Here is a 19693-nt window from a genome sequence, read left to right as displayed (position 1 = left end):
ACCCTGCTCTGGATGTGAGCTGGATTTATGACTTATTTCCAAAGTATAGAGTATGGAAAGATAGAGTGGAGAAACCTGGCAAACTCTAATTTAAGCAAGTGATCAAGATCACTATTCCTGGTGTTAAGTCATATGGATACCATGTACTCCTCCACATGCGTCATAAGAAAGGGGCGTTACCTCTGATATTGTCCCCCAAGCACATAACTCCAGTCTAATCATAAGACAAATATCAGACAAACCTAAACCGAGGAACATTTTATAAAATACCTGAACAATTTTCTCCAAAACTGTCAAGGTCATGAAAAACAAGGAAAGAATGAGACAGTCACAGATCAGAGGAAACTAAAGAGATGTGACAACTAAATGCAAAGTGTATCCTGGATTGGATCCTGGTACAGAGAAAGGACATCAGTGGAAAAAAAGCTGAAAAATCTGAATAAAGTCTAAAGTTTATTTAATGGTAATATCAATGTTAATTTCTTAGTTTTGGGTCTTGGTCCAAAGGCTGTGTAAGATGCTGACATTAGGGGAAACTGAGTAAAAGATATACAGGATTTCTCTGTATTATCTCTGAAAATTTTCTGTAAATCTAAAATCACTCTAAACTAAAAAGATTATCTTTAAAAGTTAAAAAGCAAAAATAATTCCTGTTTTTTAACATTTTGTTCATCTATGACTTTAGTTTACAATTAGAAACCTCCTTTAGGAAAACATAGTGAAAAGTAGACAAATGAAGAAAATAACTAAAATGAAGACAGCAATAACTTTTGAGGATGGAAGCATGCTCACCTCTCTATATATAGACATAACTCACATGCCATAAAATGACACTTTTAAAGTCTACAGTTGATTGGTTTTTAGTATATTCACAAAGTTGTGCGACTATCGCTACTATCCAATTCCAGAATATCCCTTTAAGGTCACAAAGATTCACACCTGTTTTCTTCCAAGACTTTTGTAATTTTAGCTCTTACAATTAGGTCTCTGATCCATTTTGAGTGCATTTTTGTATATGGTGTGAGGTAGGGGTCCTCTACAATACAGTTTTTTTATTTTAATTTTTTAAGTTAATTTTTATTGGAGTATAGTTGCTTTACAATGTTGTGTTAGTTTCTGCTGTACAGCAAAGTGAGTCAGTTATACATATACATATATCCCCTCTTTTTTAGATTTCTTTCCCCTTTAGGTCACCACAGAGCACTGAGTAGAGTTCCCTGTGCTATACAGTAGGCTCTCATTAGTTATCTATTTTATACATAGTGGTGTATATATGTCAATCTCAGTCTCCCAATTCGTCCCAACCTTGGTATCCATAAGTTTGTTCTCTATGTCTGTGTCTCTATTTCTGCTTTGTAAATAAGTTCATCTGTACCATTTTTCTAGATTCCACATATAAGTGATATTATATGATATTTGTTTTTCTCTCTCTGACTTACTTCACTCTGTATGACAGTCTCTAGATCCATCCACGTCTCTGCAAATGGCACTGTTTCATTCCTTTTTATGGCTGAGTAATATTCCACTGTATTTATGTACCATATCTTCTTTATTCATTCCTCTGTTGATGGACATTTAGGTTGCTTCCATATCCTGGATATTGTAAATAGTGCTTCAATGAACACTGGGGTGCATGTATCTTTTTGAATTATGGATTCCTCCAGGTATATGTTCATTTGTCTATGTGGTATCATAAACAATCATTTGTCTTAGAAGCAAAATGCCAAAGCTGAAATGTCAGGTCCAGCAGGTACCAGTATTAGGTGTTTTCCTTTCTTAGGTTTCCATTTTCTCACCAGCATTGTGAGGGAATTGAACATCCTCTGTGGAACCTGTTTCAATTTTACTTGGGATTTTTTAACCACCCAAATTTCTATTAATTGCAGAGTACATATGGGTTCATTATACTACTGTCTGACTTTTTTTAATATATTGGAAAAAATTTAACGGGAGAAACTGATACTCAGAATTGCCAATATTTTAGGCTGCCAAGTAAAAACATATTTTAAAAAGACTACCATCTATTATAATTATAATTTCATAAAAGAATGGCTTACACCAAATAGTAGGGGGAATACCATCTTTATATAAAGGAAGTTTTTTTAGTTTGGGAAAAAAATAGCTTCATAAAAAACTCATTGCCCTGTCCTTGTATGTTTCACTTAGCCGTGGACCAGTACTGATCCTGAGTCTCATATTTGGGAAGCACTGAATCAGATTACAGTTCTGAGGAATTAGAACCATATAGGCTCAGGCATATGATTCAGTTGATTTTTGATAAATACAAAGAACAATAGCATGCGTGGGGGAACTAGATGTTCTCGGGCAGAATCCTGTTGACGCCAAGCTTTCAATAAACCAGAGAGTGCTGGGCTGACGGGCAATAAGCTTCAGCTTTAGTCACAATATAGTAAAACTTCCATGAAGCTCTCATGACTACGGATTAAACCACAATAACTGTGAGGCAGGGAGAGAGCGAGGAGGGAAGTCTCATCCTTTATTGGGGGGTTTTTTATGGAAATTATGCATGGGCTTGTAACCGAAAGCGGGGTGCGGCTGCTCACCACTCAAAAGCCAATAAAGACGCCAGGTTGGTAGAAAGGAAAGTTTGCTTTATTTTGGAGGGTGGATGCCTGTCCAAAGGCTGACTCCCCCCCACCACCGACAATCAGGGAGCAAGAGCTTTTATAGACAGAGGGAGGGGCTACATGCAGCAACAATACAGTCAGCTCTGACAGTCATCTTGAAATGGGTCATCGGTGGTCTGATCAGCATCATCTCGATTATTTTAGGTACAGTTAATCTTCACTTCCAGGGTCGGTTTGTTTCCATTTCCTTGAGGCCAGTTCTCAGAATTGTGGCAGCCTATGTCATGGCTACAGCCTGGTCATCATGTAGTTAACTTCTTCCACCTGCTGGGGGTTTCAGTATCTATAAGACAGCTCACAGGATACGACTCAGAATATTATCTGTAGCCCTTAAGGAGGAACTAAAGGTTCTTGACTATGCTTAATGACTAAGCTATCATTATTTGGTCTCCTTTGACTGCTTTCCTTTGTTTCTGCATTTTCTCACTTCTCTGATTAAACTTATTCTTTGGCTAAAGTTTTTCCACAGACAAAAGGCAGGCTGGGGACATGGTGTGGGGGGCAAGGACCACAGGGCCCTGCTCTGTTTCAGGTTCAGATGCATTGTAGCAAGTTTTAATTCCATGTCATTAATTGAACATTAATAAAAATTCTAGTAATATACAAGAGTAAAATCCAGCAGTAGAGATCATTCATTTATAAAATCCAACTAGAACTCTTTGTGTTATAGAAACCACCGTAATGTGACAGTGTTGATTTATGAATGTTTTGAGGAAACAGAATTATAATTTTCAAAACAAAAAACAAAAAAAGAAATTGGATTTTTCTCTTCTTGTCTTTGGCCTCCTAATGATCTCTAGACCAATAGCAAGTTAGAGTCTCCACTGGCTCAATAAATTTTAAACCCTTTTTTCCAAGCAAGATGATGGTAAGGTTCACAAATTCTACAAAAGTAAAGCTGAACGTGATAGATAGATAGATCACTTGAACTCAAGATTGAAATGGACATTAAACCCATACAACCTTGAACCTGTCCTAAATGTCTTTATATCACTAGCATTTAGTATGTTATATATTTCCTAGGTAATTCTCTGAACCTTCATATTATCCCTTCCATCACATGTTTTTGGGATTATCAAGTCTTATAATCTTTACTCAGGAATTCCAAATTTACAAAATACTTATTATTGAATGAATAGTGTAATATTGCAAAATGAATCAGTTGTAATGTATACATTTTATAGCTGAGAATTCTGAATTATTGAAAATGTCGATGAGATGCTTTTCTCAGCTTCCTCCCTCTTCCTACCCCTGTGCACAACTTCCAGCCAGCTCTTCGTTGAGTTTAGATCACTTTCAATTAATTATTCAGCAAATATTTATTGGGTACCTACCAAGTGCTAGGCATTATTTGTGTTCTATGGATACAGCAGTGAAGAACAATAACAAAACATGGAAAAGGCCCCTGCACAGATGGAGCTAGCAGTCAGGGGGACAAGACAGACAATAGACAAAGGAATAAGATAAATATAAGTATATACTATGAAATATGTGAGTCATGTAATGTGCTATGTGGGAATTAAGAAGAGGCTGATATGATAGAAAGTAACTGAAAGAGAGGTATGACTCTCAAAGGGGTGGTCAAAGAAAGCCTCTTTGAGGAAAAAGCATTTAAGCCAACAGTTGATCATCAAGAAAGAGCTAATTAAAGATCTGGGGAAGGCAGAGGGACCTGCAAGTGCAAAGACCTTGAGGCTGGAAGGAGTTCAGCCAGCATGTCTGAGAAAGTGGAAGAAGCTGAGGTCAGAGGATTGTCAGGGCCAGGGCATGCAGGAACTCATCCAACATGGTAAACAGTTTGCAATGGGAAGACATGGGAGGGTTTTAAGTCCAGAGAAGAGAATCAATCCATCTTTAGGGGAAGATAAGGAATTTTATTTCAGTAACTCATACAACTCATCACTAATTCAGCCTTCTAGTTAGCCCTACTATGACCTTATGTCCCATATTTGGTTCATGAGCTTTTCTCTTATACCCCGATACAGGTTCATATCTTGTACCTTTACAAATAGTTTGTCTCTATGTAACTTGCTATTCCAAAAAGGTAATGGAGAGGATAGTATGAAAGTTCAGAGAATCACCCAGAAAATATTTAACTGCTACTAAATGCTCAAGACATAAAGAAATTTAGGATAGGCTCAAAGTCGTACTGGTTTAATGCCCATTCCATTCTTGAGTGCGAAGTGATATATAAAGCAGAAAATGTTCAACCTAACTTTCGCAGAATTTATGAATCTTATCATCATCGTGCTTGGAGAAAAGGTCTAAAATATATTGGGTTAGTGGAGACTCTAATTCGCGATTGGTTTAGAAGTCATTAGGAGGCCAAAGAAAGAAAGATATGACTCTCAGATCCTCCAGGCAACACTTCTATGGGATTCCTCCCTTAATTTTGCTAGCCCATTGAAGGCTGGAGTCATACTGACTAAATCCCCATCATTCAGCTGGTGCCCCATAACTCTTGCCGAGATCCTTCTTTGCTGGATCACTTTAACACTGATGGGCAGCTTAATTGTCAAGGGCTATAAACAGTACATTCCCTTGCTTGGCTGGGCATCTTCCACATCTGTTTAGAATAGTTCTAAAATACCAACTCCCCACCTGCCCACCCATCCACCTGAGAGGTTGGGGTTTAGAGGTGAGCTCATTTTGCTGGTGTCTAATCCTCTTGGTCGGGCTGTCTCTTAAGCTCAAAATGCCCTTCTCGAATATAACCCATGCCTACAGACACAGGCAGAAACCCAGATGAGATTACCAATCAAAACTCAAGAATCCCTTAAATAAGCTCAATTACTGATGCTTTCCCAAAGTTTACAACATTCTGCCTTGGAAATTTGGCATTATCTAAGTGAATGGGTATTAGAACTTTCCACTCTTTTGACACCGAAGTAATGGCTATACTGTAATTATTCCATTGGATTAAATTCAAACATTTGAACATGCAAAAACAGGATTTTATTCAATAAATTTTATAGTATTCAGAAGAGAAGTTATTCCTAAATTGTGGGTGCCAAGAACAAATATCAAAGAAATAATTCAATAGCAGTGGCCTTATCAATTGAAGATGGGGTTTTTGAGGTCAGGGTTGAGGTATTTTGGCAGCAAATGGCATGCACATGGGTCCACAGATCACAACCTCCCTGACCATGCCAGAGTCACTCTGGATAGAATATTACAAGGGTGGGGGATGGGGACACGTATCTAATCATGGCTCTAGAATGAAATAAATCAGCTTCATCTCATCACTGTTTTGTCTTTTTGTAAAACAAAATTTACTCATTTCTGAAAGACAGTAATATGGGAAACTTCTCCAGAATCCAAATGTTTGTTAGAAAATTTGTCTCTCGATTACCCTCCCCATCCACTCTCCCCTCCCCATTCATAGTTTTGCTGAAGCAACAACAAGCAGTGTCTCTTAACCCATAGTGAGGCAACAAGTGTGGCACTGCTACAGAGAGAACAGACAGAAACCAGAAGGCTAACTGGACGAGTGTCTGTCAAAGTGTGACCACTTCAGAATCATGTTTATGAAATGGTTCCCAAGTACCATCTGAGACCAACTGAGTCAATCAGAATTCTGAAGATGGGATCAGGATGGCTATATTTTTGGGAGATGGGCTTCAGGAAGTTAACCTTGCTGACTCTAAAATATTAAAGTCTGAAAAGTATTAATAGCAAAGACAGAAGGGAGCCCTAGGGGTGAAGCTGGTATTAGTAGAAAGTAACTGACTTTGGCAGAGAGAAAAGGTTCAGGAAGCTTGAACTGAGCATAAATAATAATAGCATATGTCATCTTCTTGGGTCATGAAAAGGGGTCTTTGCTCACACATACTTCAGAGCCTGAAGGAATAAAGCAAAAATCGGTAGAAGACAACACCCTTAACTTAGAGCAAGGGTCCTTACGGTCCAAGTTGCTAGAGGAGGCGCGGTCTGGGAGAGGTTATTACGGGGTATGAGGAAAGAAGTAAGGGAAAGAGGGATAATCTAATAGAAATAAGATGGATTGCCTTTGTGGCCATAAAGCAAATAGGCAAGGAGTGGATGTCTATTGCGATTTTTGTGACACCAATGCAAAAAGCCACAAAAGTCTTCAAGAAAACAGCAAGCATAAAAAAGATACTCTGCTCAGGGTAAGGCAAAATCCAGGTAGAATGATTTTGCTCAGAGTAGCCATACTGTCTAAAATTAAGAACCTCCTTTGATTTCAAAGCAGAAACAAAGCAGCACATGTTTCTACGGTGATGTTGTCTATCATACAGACAAGGTGAAACTATATGAGGAGTTTAATTTCTCAGTGTGTATTAATGATTAACCTACTTACCAGGTTTATTACATAGGATTAGTACCTAATTGGAGCAGAGCAACCATAAGGCAAATTATCAAAATAACAGATGGAAATTTCTTTCTTGACTTTAAAAGATAAAGCTTGGCAGCTCCAGATATTTATGTGTCTAGTATGAGAAAAGAATGGAGAAGTTTTGGTCTTGAAGAACTGGAAAGTGTAACCGCTTTGAGATATTCAAGGAAAGATTGGATAGTCTGAGTACTGAAGTAGGGTTCGATACAGATGCTGGCAAGAAAGAATATTTTTAAAATACATATTGTATCTGGTGGGGGATGTTGATAATGAGGGAGACTATGCACGTGTGGGCTCAGGGGCATATGAGAAGTTTCTGCACCTTCCTATCAATTTTGCTATGAACCCAAAACTGTTTTGAAAAAAACAGTTCTTAAAAAAAAATAGATATGTTTCTGTGTATTGACATAACAGTCCTCTACCTAGCACGTGAGGCCACCAAATTGCTGGTCACTACTGATGCCATAGTGGTAAGAAGACCACAACCGTGTATGGGTATAGGAATACATTTATGTAAATTAACTTTTAAAAACTATATTTGACATGGCTTTGGTCTCTTGAAGTCTTCCAGACTTAATAAATAAATAAAGGTGTCTTTCAAAAATCCACCCTTGAAATTTTAAACTAGGATATTGAGGAAGAACAAAGTTCGCCAAATACAAAAATAAGTGATATTAAAGATGATTGCATCTATTATTTTATCTTACCTTTTCCTGCCATCCCAAATATTACCAAATACTTTTAAAGCATTATGAACTATGGCCCAGCTCTTTTTAGATTCTGGGATATCTTTGCTGATTTATGCCCTACAATATTACAGATTTTAAAAAATCAAAATAACTCTTTGAAAAATGCCTGGCTCCACTGATTTTGTGGAGAAGCTCTTGCTTGGCTAAATTTAATTTAAATGTAGTTCTTTGTTATTGCTTCAAGAGGATGACAGTCATTTCTAACAAGCACAAATTATTCAGAGCATGACCCTAAATGCTGTATTTCAAATAGCAAAAGAAAACAAGCTATCCTCTAACCTACTTCGCATTGCAGGAAGAGAAGCTGTGTGAAAAGAGCTGCAAAAGGACAACCTGACCCAGAGAGATTCGCCCTCACCGGGGCCCTCCTCCCAGCTTTAGTGGGTCTCTGGATGGGCCAGTTGCACAAATACAAGAAGATCAGGCCAGCATCCTGGAAGGGGGAGGGGGCTTGGTATCACCCTCCTTGGATTGCTGTTTGCCAAGTTCTAGTTAACCCAGTTACAGTAAAGCCATTGTGGACTCTTTAGTGGAGCAAGCCTCAAATCTACATGGCATTCACGATTTTTGATGGCCATGGCCACAGCCAGTAACTGCAATTTAGTGGCTTACACATTATCATGAAAGGGGGCGGGCAAAGGCTCAAGAGCAGTGGATTTTACAGCAATAGGAAATAGGACACATTTTGTGCAGTCGCCAACTCCTTTGCATTTCTGAGGATGAAATGCCCCCTAGATCAAAGTGACAAAGTGGTTAGGATATTCACGGGACAGAAGACAAAAGGAGTTCATTCACTGCCAAAAAACAGCCTTCTGTTAAGTATTTAGAAGTTTAATAACAGTACTTACATGAGAAGCAGAATGCAGAAGGGTAACTTGAAAGTGTGCAGTTTAACAGAAACTGGTCGCTCTTCACGAAGCAGGCAGCCCCCATTCACTCAGCACACAGAAACTGGGCACCTGCTACGTGGGGCCTGCGTCAGGTATTATAAAGAGTATAGGAATGCATAACAAAAGCCTCTGCCTTTAAGGAGCTTGCAGGCCTATGTAATAGTATATAATACATATTTATACAAAATAAAATAAATATGCACAAGTCGAGGTGTCAGACCACCTATACAGTACTTGCAAAAGAGAGGGACAGGGACAGAAGGTGATTTTGCAATCTTAGCCCCACCCCCTCCTCGAGAGAATACAAGGATGGTGGTTAAAGAGGAAAGGAGAGAGAGAGACAATTAGTTTGGAGGATCTGTTGGTATTTTGTGCATTTCCCTCTCCACATGCCCTTACCCTGCCAATGGTGCGTCGTACTCCCTCTTTACTTCAAGTCAAATGAAAGACGTTTCAAGAGAACTACTTGGGGAGCTTGGCCTGTATCCTTTTAGAGTTTTGGAGGTACAGGGTCTGATGCAAGACACATACTCAAAAAAAATCTCTAGGCAAGACGCTGACTAAAGCTGCCTATAGTGTGATTTGAAGGCTGTACTGAGCGCAAACTGTTCTTCCACTGATGGCAGAATCAAGGACGCATACAAGTTTCCCAAGTACTACATATGGTCCGCAGCACATGAGAAAGAGCTGTCCTAGAGTTATTTAAGGTCCTTTACAAAAGAGGCTATGTAGAGAGACAATGGGTTTAAAGAATGGAGGAGGATTCGGGGAGTGGAAAATAAAGATGCCTTCCGTCTGCAACCGATGGAGATGAGCACACTTCATTTAGTACTTGTAGTACATTAAGGTAGAAAGTCTAAATCACTTTAAGATCATTATAGACAAAGTGTTATAGGGAAAATGTTTTTAAGTCAGCTAAGACTTGTTATACACTACTAATGTATCACTGAATAAAGGCTGGATCTAAGAAGGTTATACCTATTGACCCAACTAGTCAAATAAAAAGTGAAATTTTAAATTGTTATCCAGATATTTAGCTTGCAAGACTTCAAGGTTTTAAAAACTTACAGAGTTTGGAAGTTTGGGAGACTATAATTTTTATCTACGTGTCTAACATATGAAGATATGACATGAATAAAGAATGCAGATTCAGACTTGATGCAAATGTATTTGGTCCTTTAGCATAAGGACCTTAGAGCGATGCCTTTTAAGGGTGAATCATATAGGGAGTTATAGAGGGCTTGCATCCCCTTTCCTGAAGGAGCTGGGATGGAGCAGAAGTAGGAAAGGCGAAAAGGCAAAGCCAGCTTCTCTAGTGTTAGCCCTACTCCTTAGAATGGGGAGGTTAGGACATTCGGAGAGCAAAGGACAAAGCCTGCCTCCTTACCCCCAGCTTCTCTCCTTCTTTACCCCATGGGAAAGTTCCCCTCCCCACTGCCTTGCTTGTCAACCCCCTTGACTGCTCAGCCGAACAGGCCATGGCTCTAGCAGTCCTCTCAAGGCTGAGGCCATGGTTTGCTGCTGTCCACAGACAGCTCGCGTGTAATCCGGAGGTTGTGAGGTCTGCACCTCTCTGTTCTAAGGTTCAGAGAAGTTAAGTGGCCCACACACCACAGAATACTGGCTGGTGGCAGTGACAGAAGGAGAATCCTGATCTACTGCTTCTCTAATAGGGCTCTTTTCTACACTACATTAAATGGAACGTGCAAGAAGGAGTGAGGGTCACATATAGATATACACACACCCACAAAACAGGTAAACACTGTCCTGCCCCATCCCACACTGTAGTTAGGGGTCGCAGTTTCAAGCAATTTTATTTGCAGCAACCCAAAATAAGTACTTTGGAAACTTCAGAGAAATTTATAGGACCACTTCATATGCTATGAAATTGTACCGTGTGTCATGAATCAAAAAAACGATTAAATAAACTGGGAACGTCATGAAAGTTCCATTAGTGCTCATGTTATCTCTGCCTAGAAAAATCACTAGATTAAGTAAATTCTGGAAAAAAAAAAAAAAAAAAACATTTTCATAATCTCCAGTCACCACAATTCTTAGTATATAAACATATGAATCTTATGTGGTTGCTGTCCAGTCTAGACTGATGTTTCAGGCAAAGGGCCACGGCGTTGTCTGCAGAGCCTGCATGAGACTTAATTTAGCTCTCTGCAGGGTTCCCATTCCTACGATGGCGCATGGGTCCACAATTCCTAGGAACCATTCTTAGATAAGAGTCAAGATCAAGACTGGCTGAGTCCTCACTCTGCAGTTTTCCAGCCTCACACCAGTGCGGCAGCCCTTCACAGAGAGTCCTTGCTGTAAAAGCAAAAGGCTGAACGAACAGAACCGACTGCTAAGAGAATCTCCTACACTTGGGGGCGCATTCCTTTATTTCATCAAGGAGATAAAACCAAATAGCTCAAACACATCTCAGTCTTCCCCTGCCAACTCTTCTTTCAATGACAAAAAAGCAATTTTTTCCATACCATGAATAATTTAAAAAATAGGTACTAATGAGATTTACGCAATATTGGAAAAAAAAGGATTAAGACTAGATAATTACACTTCTAGGAGATTTACAGATTTCAACCAGTTAAGCCCCAGGGTATAATTATCTCATTAGTCCTGTGCACTCAGAATAAATATAGAATAGGTTGGGTATGACCAGTGAACACCACTTTTTGCCAAAAACTTGTAAAGAACAAGCTGTGGATTCAGAAGGGTATGTAACAAATGTTACCCAAGTGGATTTCATGCTTATGAAAGGCAAGCGGCGCCTGGCAGAGCCAGCTCTCCACGTTCGGAGCCATTCACACATCTGCCACGTTGCCAGCCTCCCAAACAAACCACTTTGTCTCATCCCCATCCTGGGCCTCCACTTCTCCAAGTACTTCAAGTTCTCCGTGTGCCATGCTGAACATACTGACCTACCTCTCCCTCAGGCCTTCTCTGTGGCTTGTTCCTTCATCTGTCCCTGGAAATGAATTTATTCTCATCCACTCCTACTCCTGGAAGTCACAGGAGCAGTGTGAGCCCTGGTGGCCCCTAAAAGTTTAAACCTACTATTTTGGCTTCAATTAGATCCTACTCTGAAAGAGTTCCCGTGAAGAGGGAGAGCTAGGAAAGGCAGAGGAGTTCTGCTTGAGAGAAATACTCATTAAACAAAAAGACTGAAAAAAGAAGTAGCAACTGGTCAGAACTGGTAGCACTCCTTCATCTATAATGACTAACACTGAATGATCCCCTCTATGTGCCAGGCACTCTTCTAAGAGCTTTACTTATGTCGAGTCATCTAATTTTTCTCAACAATGTCATGAGATAAATGCTCCTAAAATCCTCATTTGCAGAGGAGACAATACAAGTACAGAGAAATAAAGTCAATTGTTCAAGATTAGAATGTTGGAGCCAGACAATCTGCTCAATAATCACAATAAAACTAATTGAACGCTCAGTTGGTTCCAGTACTGTTCGTTATATGCCAGACATCGCGCTATATGTTATATGTATTATCTCATGAAATCTCTACAAGACCCCAGGAAGTAGGTACTCTCATGATGATCATTTATACATTGTCCTTATTTTACATCTGAAGTTTAGAAACGTGAAACAAGGGAGCCAGGACCCAGACTAAGGTTAGAGTAAAGAAAGCCTTGGGTTTTTTTTCTCCTCACTATTGCCTCTACAAAGTTATACCCAGCTAGTCCCTAGAGAGGGTGGGTGGGATGCTTCAGAAGACATGGAGTACCCTGTTATTGGAGATGGACAAGGAGGGGTGAGACATTTACTCAGACGGGGTGGCCTTTTGAAGTCATTGCCATATTTCCACATCTTAGGGATATATCCTTACCTTCATTCACGTTTTTTCCATGTCTTGTGTTCTTTTCCTACCACGTTTCTAATTTTTCACCTTGTGGCTGCAAACTGCCTTTTCTTTTTCATTTTTGTTTTCCCACAATATCTGGGTGCCATGTTCAATAATTCTTGCTGCTGTAGCAGCAGCTAAGAAATTTAGGATTATGGAAGGCCCTGAAAAACAAGTCTGAATTGTCTTCTTACGAAACAGACACTTCCTTGCTGTGTGTTTTCTGCCCAGAGCAAGGATCACGTTGTTCAGACTTGTAATGGACTGGGTGCTCCTAAGACAGCAACACCATCACCACACCCATGCGTTACCTCAGGGGCGTTTGTTTGCTTTTCCTTCGGATTTGGATCTATAGGATGATGTTAGGTCCTTGTATACTTGGAACTTTGTGATCAGTCACCAATCAAGGAGAAAATTGTTCCACAGTGATGGCAAGTCACTAGGTTCTGAATCCATTATTGTAATGGAGTCAGTTTCCCCAAAAGGGAGGACATCAAAACGAGTATAAAAATGATCATAATTAATATCTATTACACACTTACTGTGTGCCCCTCACTGAGCACTTTACATTTATTGTCTCGTTTAATCCTCACATGCAAAAGAAAACTGAAATAAGTACTGAGATCCATCACAATTTACGGGTAAGGAAACTGAGACTTTGGAATATTAAAAAACTCTCCCGGGGTCACACAGCTGTGGGAAATGGAAATAGTATTTTAGAACAACCACTGCCCTTCGAGAAGCCTCACCACCATCCAACACGGCTTCCCACCATCGCAGTATAATCGACTGACTCAGCATCACAAAGCTGCGCCAACACAAGAGCACTGCGGAGGCTGCTCACTAGAACTCTGTGAGAGCCTTCGGAGTGGGAGCAATTTCTCACCTGAGCTAAGTTCCTGCCACACGGATTGCTAGTCCAAAACGGCCTCGAAGCAATCGGATCCTCACTGGGTAGGATCTTACGGTTCTTCCAAATGCCATCAAATCCATATACTGGGGATTTAAATGCACAGAATATGGCTTAAAGCCCATCTTTCATAGGAGCTTCCTCTCTCCTTATATGCTTATGTCCCATCATCCTCAGAACTATAATTTGCTGAGCTGGGGACAGGATCTTCTATATACTACAAGGGCCTCATTTTTTTTTTTTTTTTTTTTTTTTTTTTTTTTTTTTGCGGTACGCAGGCCTCTCGCTGTTGTGACCTCTCCCGTTGCGGAGCACAGGCTCCGGACGCGCAGGCTCAGCGGCCATGGCTCACGGGCCCAGCCGCTCCGCGGCATGTGGGATCTTCCCGGACAGGGGCACGAACCCATGTCCCCTGCATCGGCAGGCGGACTCTCAACCACTGCGCCACCAGGGAAGCCCCTAAAATTTTGGTCGTTTGTTTTTTACAAAATAGTTTTAGGGTATACCTTGTGGCACTGATACCCTAAAACCATGGAAGTCAAGGAAATTTTAAAATATTATACACAAAAGGACAATAACCAACTAGATGGAGGTTTAAACTAAATATATAAAACATTAAGATTATGGCGATAGAGCCAGCAAACTAAAGATATAAGGAATCTAGACTCTAGATTGGCTCGAAATGACAATTTTATGGAATTTTTATCCTAAAACTCCCTTAGAAATGAGCTATGCCATCACCCCCCACTACCAAGTGAGAAAAAATGAGGCCTATTGTGTTGGGGAGACTGGTTTAGGATCACAAAGGTAGTCAGGACCAGAAGCAGGGCCACATTTTGTGACTCTTTGTCAGGCTTGTCACTTACACCACTTACGAGTTTTTGTTTCCTATTTTGTTTTATCCCTGACCTTCTCTCACTTCCTTCATGAAATGATATTTTTCATTAAAGAGCATTCTGGCCCATTTGGCAAGAAATCCACATTCAAGTTCCACCCCTGCCACTAACGTATCGTGGGACAAACTGCCATGGTGCTGGCCCCTTGCTGTAACTTTGCTCAGCGGCCTCTCTCTCTCTGGTTCGTCCCAAACCAAGGGCAATGACTGCATTGCTGACGGACGAACCCTAGAGCACAGGCTGCGTCAACAGGGACAACTGACTCACTGTGAATTTTACAATTTGGGAAGCCCTTGTATCTCAGCCAGTTCCTCTTTTAAACACCTGGAAGCTACAAGTGATGTAACATGTTCACTTGGTAACAAGCCAGAGACGAGTTTAAATATTGGTCTTTCTCATGGACATTCAGCCAGAAGTCAAACAGTACCTTCCCCCTTTACTACAGTGAAGTAAAATATTTGTGCCTGATGGTTTCGGTGTATTTCATAACCCTAGATTTGATTTTTCCTTTTTTTTTTTTTTTTGCATAGGAACTCTTCTGTCAGAACAGATCAGTGCTCATCAACTGACGCCAGGGTCCTCACTAGCCAATAGCAGAGACTGCCCTAGATGCTTCTCTTGCCTTCTTCACACCACTGGGGGAGCAGAGGGGACTGCTTCACAAGCGACAGCGAGGAGGAGAGGGGTTTTTGAACTTTTTGCCGACATCAGAAATCTTCTACTGTCTCAGGCAGTGTCCCTAACTACCACTGGAGATGGCACAGAGAGGAGTGGCAGCTGGTAACCCACCTGCTGGCTGGCACTCTGCAACAGGTTCAACTAGTTAAATCCAAGTTAATGGCCAAGCCAAGATTATCCTGACCCTGCACTGGAAAAAAGGTCGAAACCCTGCCGCTGAAAGGAGGTGGCAAGGAGCGTGGAGAGGTGCTTCTGGGTGCGATGATTCTGGCTGAGCAGATGCATCTTTTGCTCACTAGCTCTATCTGACTGGATCATGTTATGGTTTAACTGAGTCCACCAAAAAAGTCGTATATTAAAGTCGTAACCCCAGTATCTCAGAAAGTGATCTTATTTAGAAACAGGGATGTTACAGATGTCATTAGTTCAGATGAGGTCATACTGGAGTAGGATGGGCCCCAATCCAGTGTAACTGGTATCCGTATAAGAAGACGCAGATACACAGGGCGAACACCATGCGGACATGAAGACAGAGACCAAGGTGATGCCTCTAAAAGCCAAGGAATGCCAAAGATTGTCAGGAACCACCAGAAGCTAGGAGAGAGGCATGAAGAGGTTCCTCCCTCCCAGCCCTCTGAAGGAACCAACCATGTGGACACCCTGATCTCGGACTCCTAGACTCCAGGTAATAAATCTCTGTTGTTTACGTCACCCAGTTTGCAGTACTTTGTTATGGCAACCCTCAAAAAACTAGCACAAAGTTTTGAGAAACTTAATACAAAGCTCTAGCAATCTGTACATTCCAGTAGCTAGCTGCTAAAATAGAAAGTTTATAGAATTCACCATAATCCATATTTCTCCTTATTGCGATACACTGTTTGTCTATTTCTACCCAACAATACCATCACTTGAATGTCTCAAAATAAACTAAAACAACAAACCAAACCACAAGCTCATTAATAAAACTTAGGTCTCTCTGCACAATTCTTTCCAAAGCAGAGCACCATTTCCAAAGTATAGTTAAGACCAGCTAAGGACTGCCCATGACTCAGCTAGTACACTTGATATATATTCTTTCCTGTCCCACAATAAATACTACTGTGTATCTGCTGTATACCAGTCACTATGAAAGGTATTAGAGACACAATAGTGGTCAAAACAGGTAGTCATTGTCTTCACAGTGGCCTATGTGCACTGAGGAAGACAGATATCAATCAATCACTCAAACATACTCAACTATTAACCGTGACAAGTGCAATGAAGGAGAAGTATCACCACACTTTGTACGCAGCTACTTCCCCTATGAACTGTGGACAGACAGAGCGAGGCAAAGCTAGGCATACTCTGTATTCCATGTGAAGCCTGCAATACTATGAGTTTTCTCCCATGAAAAGAAAACACTGAATATTACATTCAGAGAACCAAACCATCCGCCAAAAATAATCATCTTAATAAAACATGGGCCCAAAGTGAAGGAGGGGATAGGTGCTGAAAAGTGGTAAAGAGAAGCAAAGTGGCAAATAGGACATGGAGAGAGTTAAATAAATAGAAAACTCAGGACAAAATGCTGACATCCAGTCCCCCCAGCCCCCCAGGATTCAAGAATAAGGGAGTGAGGACATATGCCCAGCACTGTGAGTGTGGCAGTGGTGAACGGCATGTGGTCAGGCATGAGATTTTGTGCAGTTGAAAGGATCTTACCCGAGATAAAAGCCTACCTTTGTTTGAAGCTCTGTCTTTTTAAACTGGAACATCCCTGTTCAGCATGCTCCTGGCTCTGTGCAGTTGTGAGCACTTGAGGCTGCTGCCAAACGACGTAGCTGGTGACCAAAGAAGCTGCCGAATGCTGCTGAAGACAGGGAAGAAAATCCATTGAATTCATCCCGAACATTGCAACAGCGGCTGCCTCTCTCAATTACTTTGTCAGGTCCCATTATAATTGTAGCTTTGATCACATGCAAGGTTTTCCCACGGGTGGGGATAGAGTCAGGATCCTCAAAGTGCCGGCATGTCTCCCCAGGCCACTGTGGACAGGTCTGCAGCCACTGTGTCACATGCTCTTGGTGGAATTTAACAAGATAAACTGCTTCCTTGGCATTTATATGACACTTAGCATGGGTTGTATTTACACCTCTTGCTTCTTGGTGATGACCAACTTGGATTATCTACTTTGAGATCTCCCAAACAACCTAGGTATAACTGATTTGAAAATACCTTTAAAACAATAAATCCATCACTGTATGAAAACATACACTTCTGTTTTCCAAGATAAGTATTCAGGGATATATGATAGTTGGGGGCTGGGTTAATGAGCAAACAATACCAGTGGGGCAAGGAACTCCATCACGGAACAGAAATAAGCTTGTAGCCCAGCACAGAATTCTACAATGACCCTTGATTCATCCTTGTCTGAGTTTGCATAATTCCAAAGTGTGGTTGTGATAGGTGAAGATGTCAAGCCATCCTTAGGTAACTAGTTGCATCACTATGATGCCCAGGTGAATAATGTGAAAGGAAAACTATTTGGAATGTTATTATGTTAGATGGTAAGGCTTAAGTATGTTTGGCATATTTAGCATCAGATTTGAAAATGGTGTCAAAAGAGAAAAAAGAGAAATATACTGCCTGTGAACAACAAAAAACAGAATGTTCTGGGAATGGGAATTGATGGCTGGTTAGAGCAATGGTTCTGAAAATGTGGTCCTGGGACCACCAGCAACAGCAACACCTGGGAACTATTTGGAAACACAAATTAGCAGGCCCCTCCCTAGACCTACTGAGTCAGAAACTGTGTGTGTGTGTGTGTGTGTGTGTGTGTGTGTGTGTGTGTGTGTGTGTGTGTGTGTGTGTGTGTGTGTGTGTGTGTGTGTGTGTGTGTGTTGAGGCAGGCGGGGGAGGAGGGGATGTCAACAAGCCACAGTCTAATAACCCAGTGATTCTGATGCACACTCACCTTTGAGAACCACTGAGTTAGGGCATGAAGACCAAAGCACATTTAAGAGAAAAACAAAACAGAGCAAACCATTTTCCCCTAAGTCCATTATCAGGGCAGAACTTTAATGACTCCAGGAAAAGAACTCTAATCCTGGAGCCTGTAAATTATTAGGGGGCCTAACAATGTAAACAATCATGATAAAGAGATGAAAAAGTCATTAAAGTAGACAGATGGCTCTTCGGCTGAATGGGTGACAGACCTGATCCCTGTCCTAGTGACATTTGCAGAATTTCTGCAAGTTCACTACAAACAGTGTTTTCATCCCCAGATTCCTCAGTGACTGAAATCAGCCTTAAGCCCAGGCAGCTGAAGTTTTTGTGGTCTGGCAAGTATTTGGTATGACTCCCTTCACCTGAATCTGAGCATTTTCCTTCTGAAACGTTCACTGAGTGAGAAGAATTTGAAAAGGAGTTAATAAAACACATTCTTTGAGGTTGGAAAAATACAATCTCCTCTGATCATAACACGGGTAGGCCAGTATAAGCAAATGACATACAGATAAGAAACACAGAAGACTTCTGAACTGTGTAGTCTTCCAAATTATTATACACACCTGGGGAAATCCCTAGCAGAGGTCACTGGTCAAAGCAAATGTTGAAGGGATTGTAAATCCAGGAAAGAAAAAATATGTTATAATAAAATTGTAGAGTTAATGTGGCTTGTCCAACCTAAAGCTGAATGCCAGAGATATTTCTCCACCCTCCTCACCTCCGCCAAACTTACAAGCAACTCTTAGCTCTGGGATATTAGCAAGAAAGAGTTTTATGTGAATGGAAGTTTCTTTTTCTTTTAAACTCTTTCATTTAGCGTGCACCAAAAAGACACTTGTGTGCTTAAAAGTGACATCCATTTGCTAGTTCAGTTCCCCCAGGCTAGGAAAATAAATGGATGTTTTGGCAAAAGTCTTAACTAGCACTTAAAGTTGGATGCTTGAGAAACACTTTATTCAGTGTTCCGCCATAATGGAAGGTGATGCAAGATTAATTTTAAAAAGGCTGGAAATATTCTAATGAAATTTCTTTTTTGATATGCCTAAATTTTTTTTCAAATACTATTGTGAACCTCATATCTCTACCACAAATACACATTTCAAAAGATCCTTTAAAAAGATCACCCAAAGGTGTTAGCTTCAGAGCCATCAAATCAATTTAATTCCAGCTTGTAGAAGTTGTTTCACTGAAAAACTAACATTTGCTCAGCCAGTCCCAACTCCTTGAGTCCAGGTCCTGATTTTTATCCTAAATTAATCTCTCTCTCTTTTTTTTTTTGTACAGCAAGGGCAGCAGCCTATAGTCATATCTCTGCCAAAACTTTTGAGGGCACAAGAAAGAAAAGTACAAGAATAGTAATTTAATATTTTCCACCTGTAGATATAACACTTCTTTAGTACTTACTGGTCTCATGCTGGCAAGACTCGTATGATGCTTTTGATGTACCTGAATTTTTAACTTTCCCTACTGTCTTTTACTCATCGCCAAGAATATGCTAATTGTTCATCTCTTGTTTTAAGACAACGCAACTTTAGTCTGGGGTGCCATACCGACTCTATGGATCACCAGCCAAAGCTCTAGTTTAACTTGTTCACTCGTGGTCTTCAAAGCTATGATGGAAAGGGAATTACAGTTTGGATACTACAGATCTCATGACAGCTACTGATGGGATCAGTCCAGAGAGTTACTCAAAGGAATTCACAAGTTTGACCTGGCTA

The 19693-nt window shown here is 40.6% G+C and overlaps 2 long non-coding RNA genes across 2 annotated transcripts in view; one reads left to right on the top strand and one right to left on the bottom strand.

The window, feature by feature from the left end:
- Positions 1-2591: 2591 nt before the first annotated feature.
- LOC141277818 (uncharacterized) lies at positions 2592-12850 on the bottom strand. The gene is made up of 2 exons (XR_012329671.1): positions 12492-12850; positions 2592-2915 (listed from the first exon to the last, which is right to left on the bottom strand). It is a non-coding gene; the product is annotated as an uncharacterized lncRNA (long non-coding RNA).
- Positions 12851-15484: 2634 nt separating this feature from the next.
- LOC109547392 (uncharacterized) overlaps positions 15485-19693 on the top strand; it is a 62513-nt gene continuing 58304 nt past the window's right edge. The window contains exon 1 of the long non-coding RNA XR_002173168.3: positions 15485-15675. This is a non-coding gene — a long non-coding RNA (uncharacterized lncRNA). The remainder of the gene's footprint in view (positions 15676-19693) is intronic.

This window comes from Tursiops truncatus, chromosome 2 (assembly GCF_011762595.2).
Source record: "Tursiops truncatus isolate mTurTru1 chromosome 2, mTurTru1.mat.Y, whole genome shotgun sequence".
NCBI classification, from domain to species: Eukaryota; Metazoa; Chordata; class Mammalia; order Artiodactyla; family Delphinidae; genus Tursiops; species Tursiops truncatus.
Note: the sequence above shows the minus strand (reverse complement) of the source record. Positions and strands in the feature narration are given on the sequence as shown.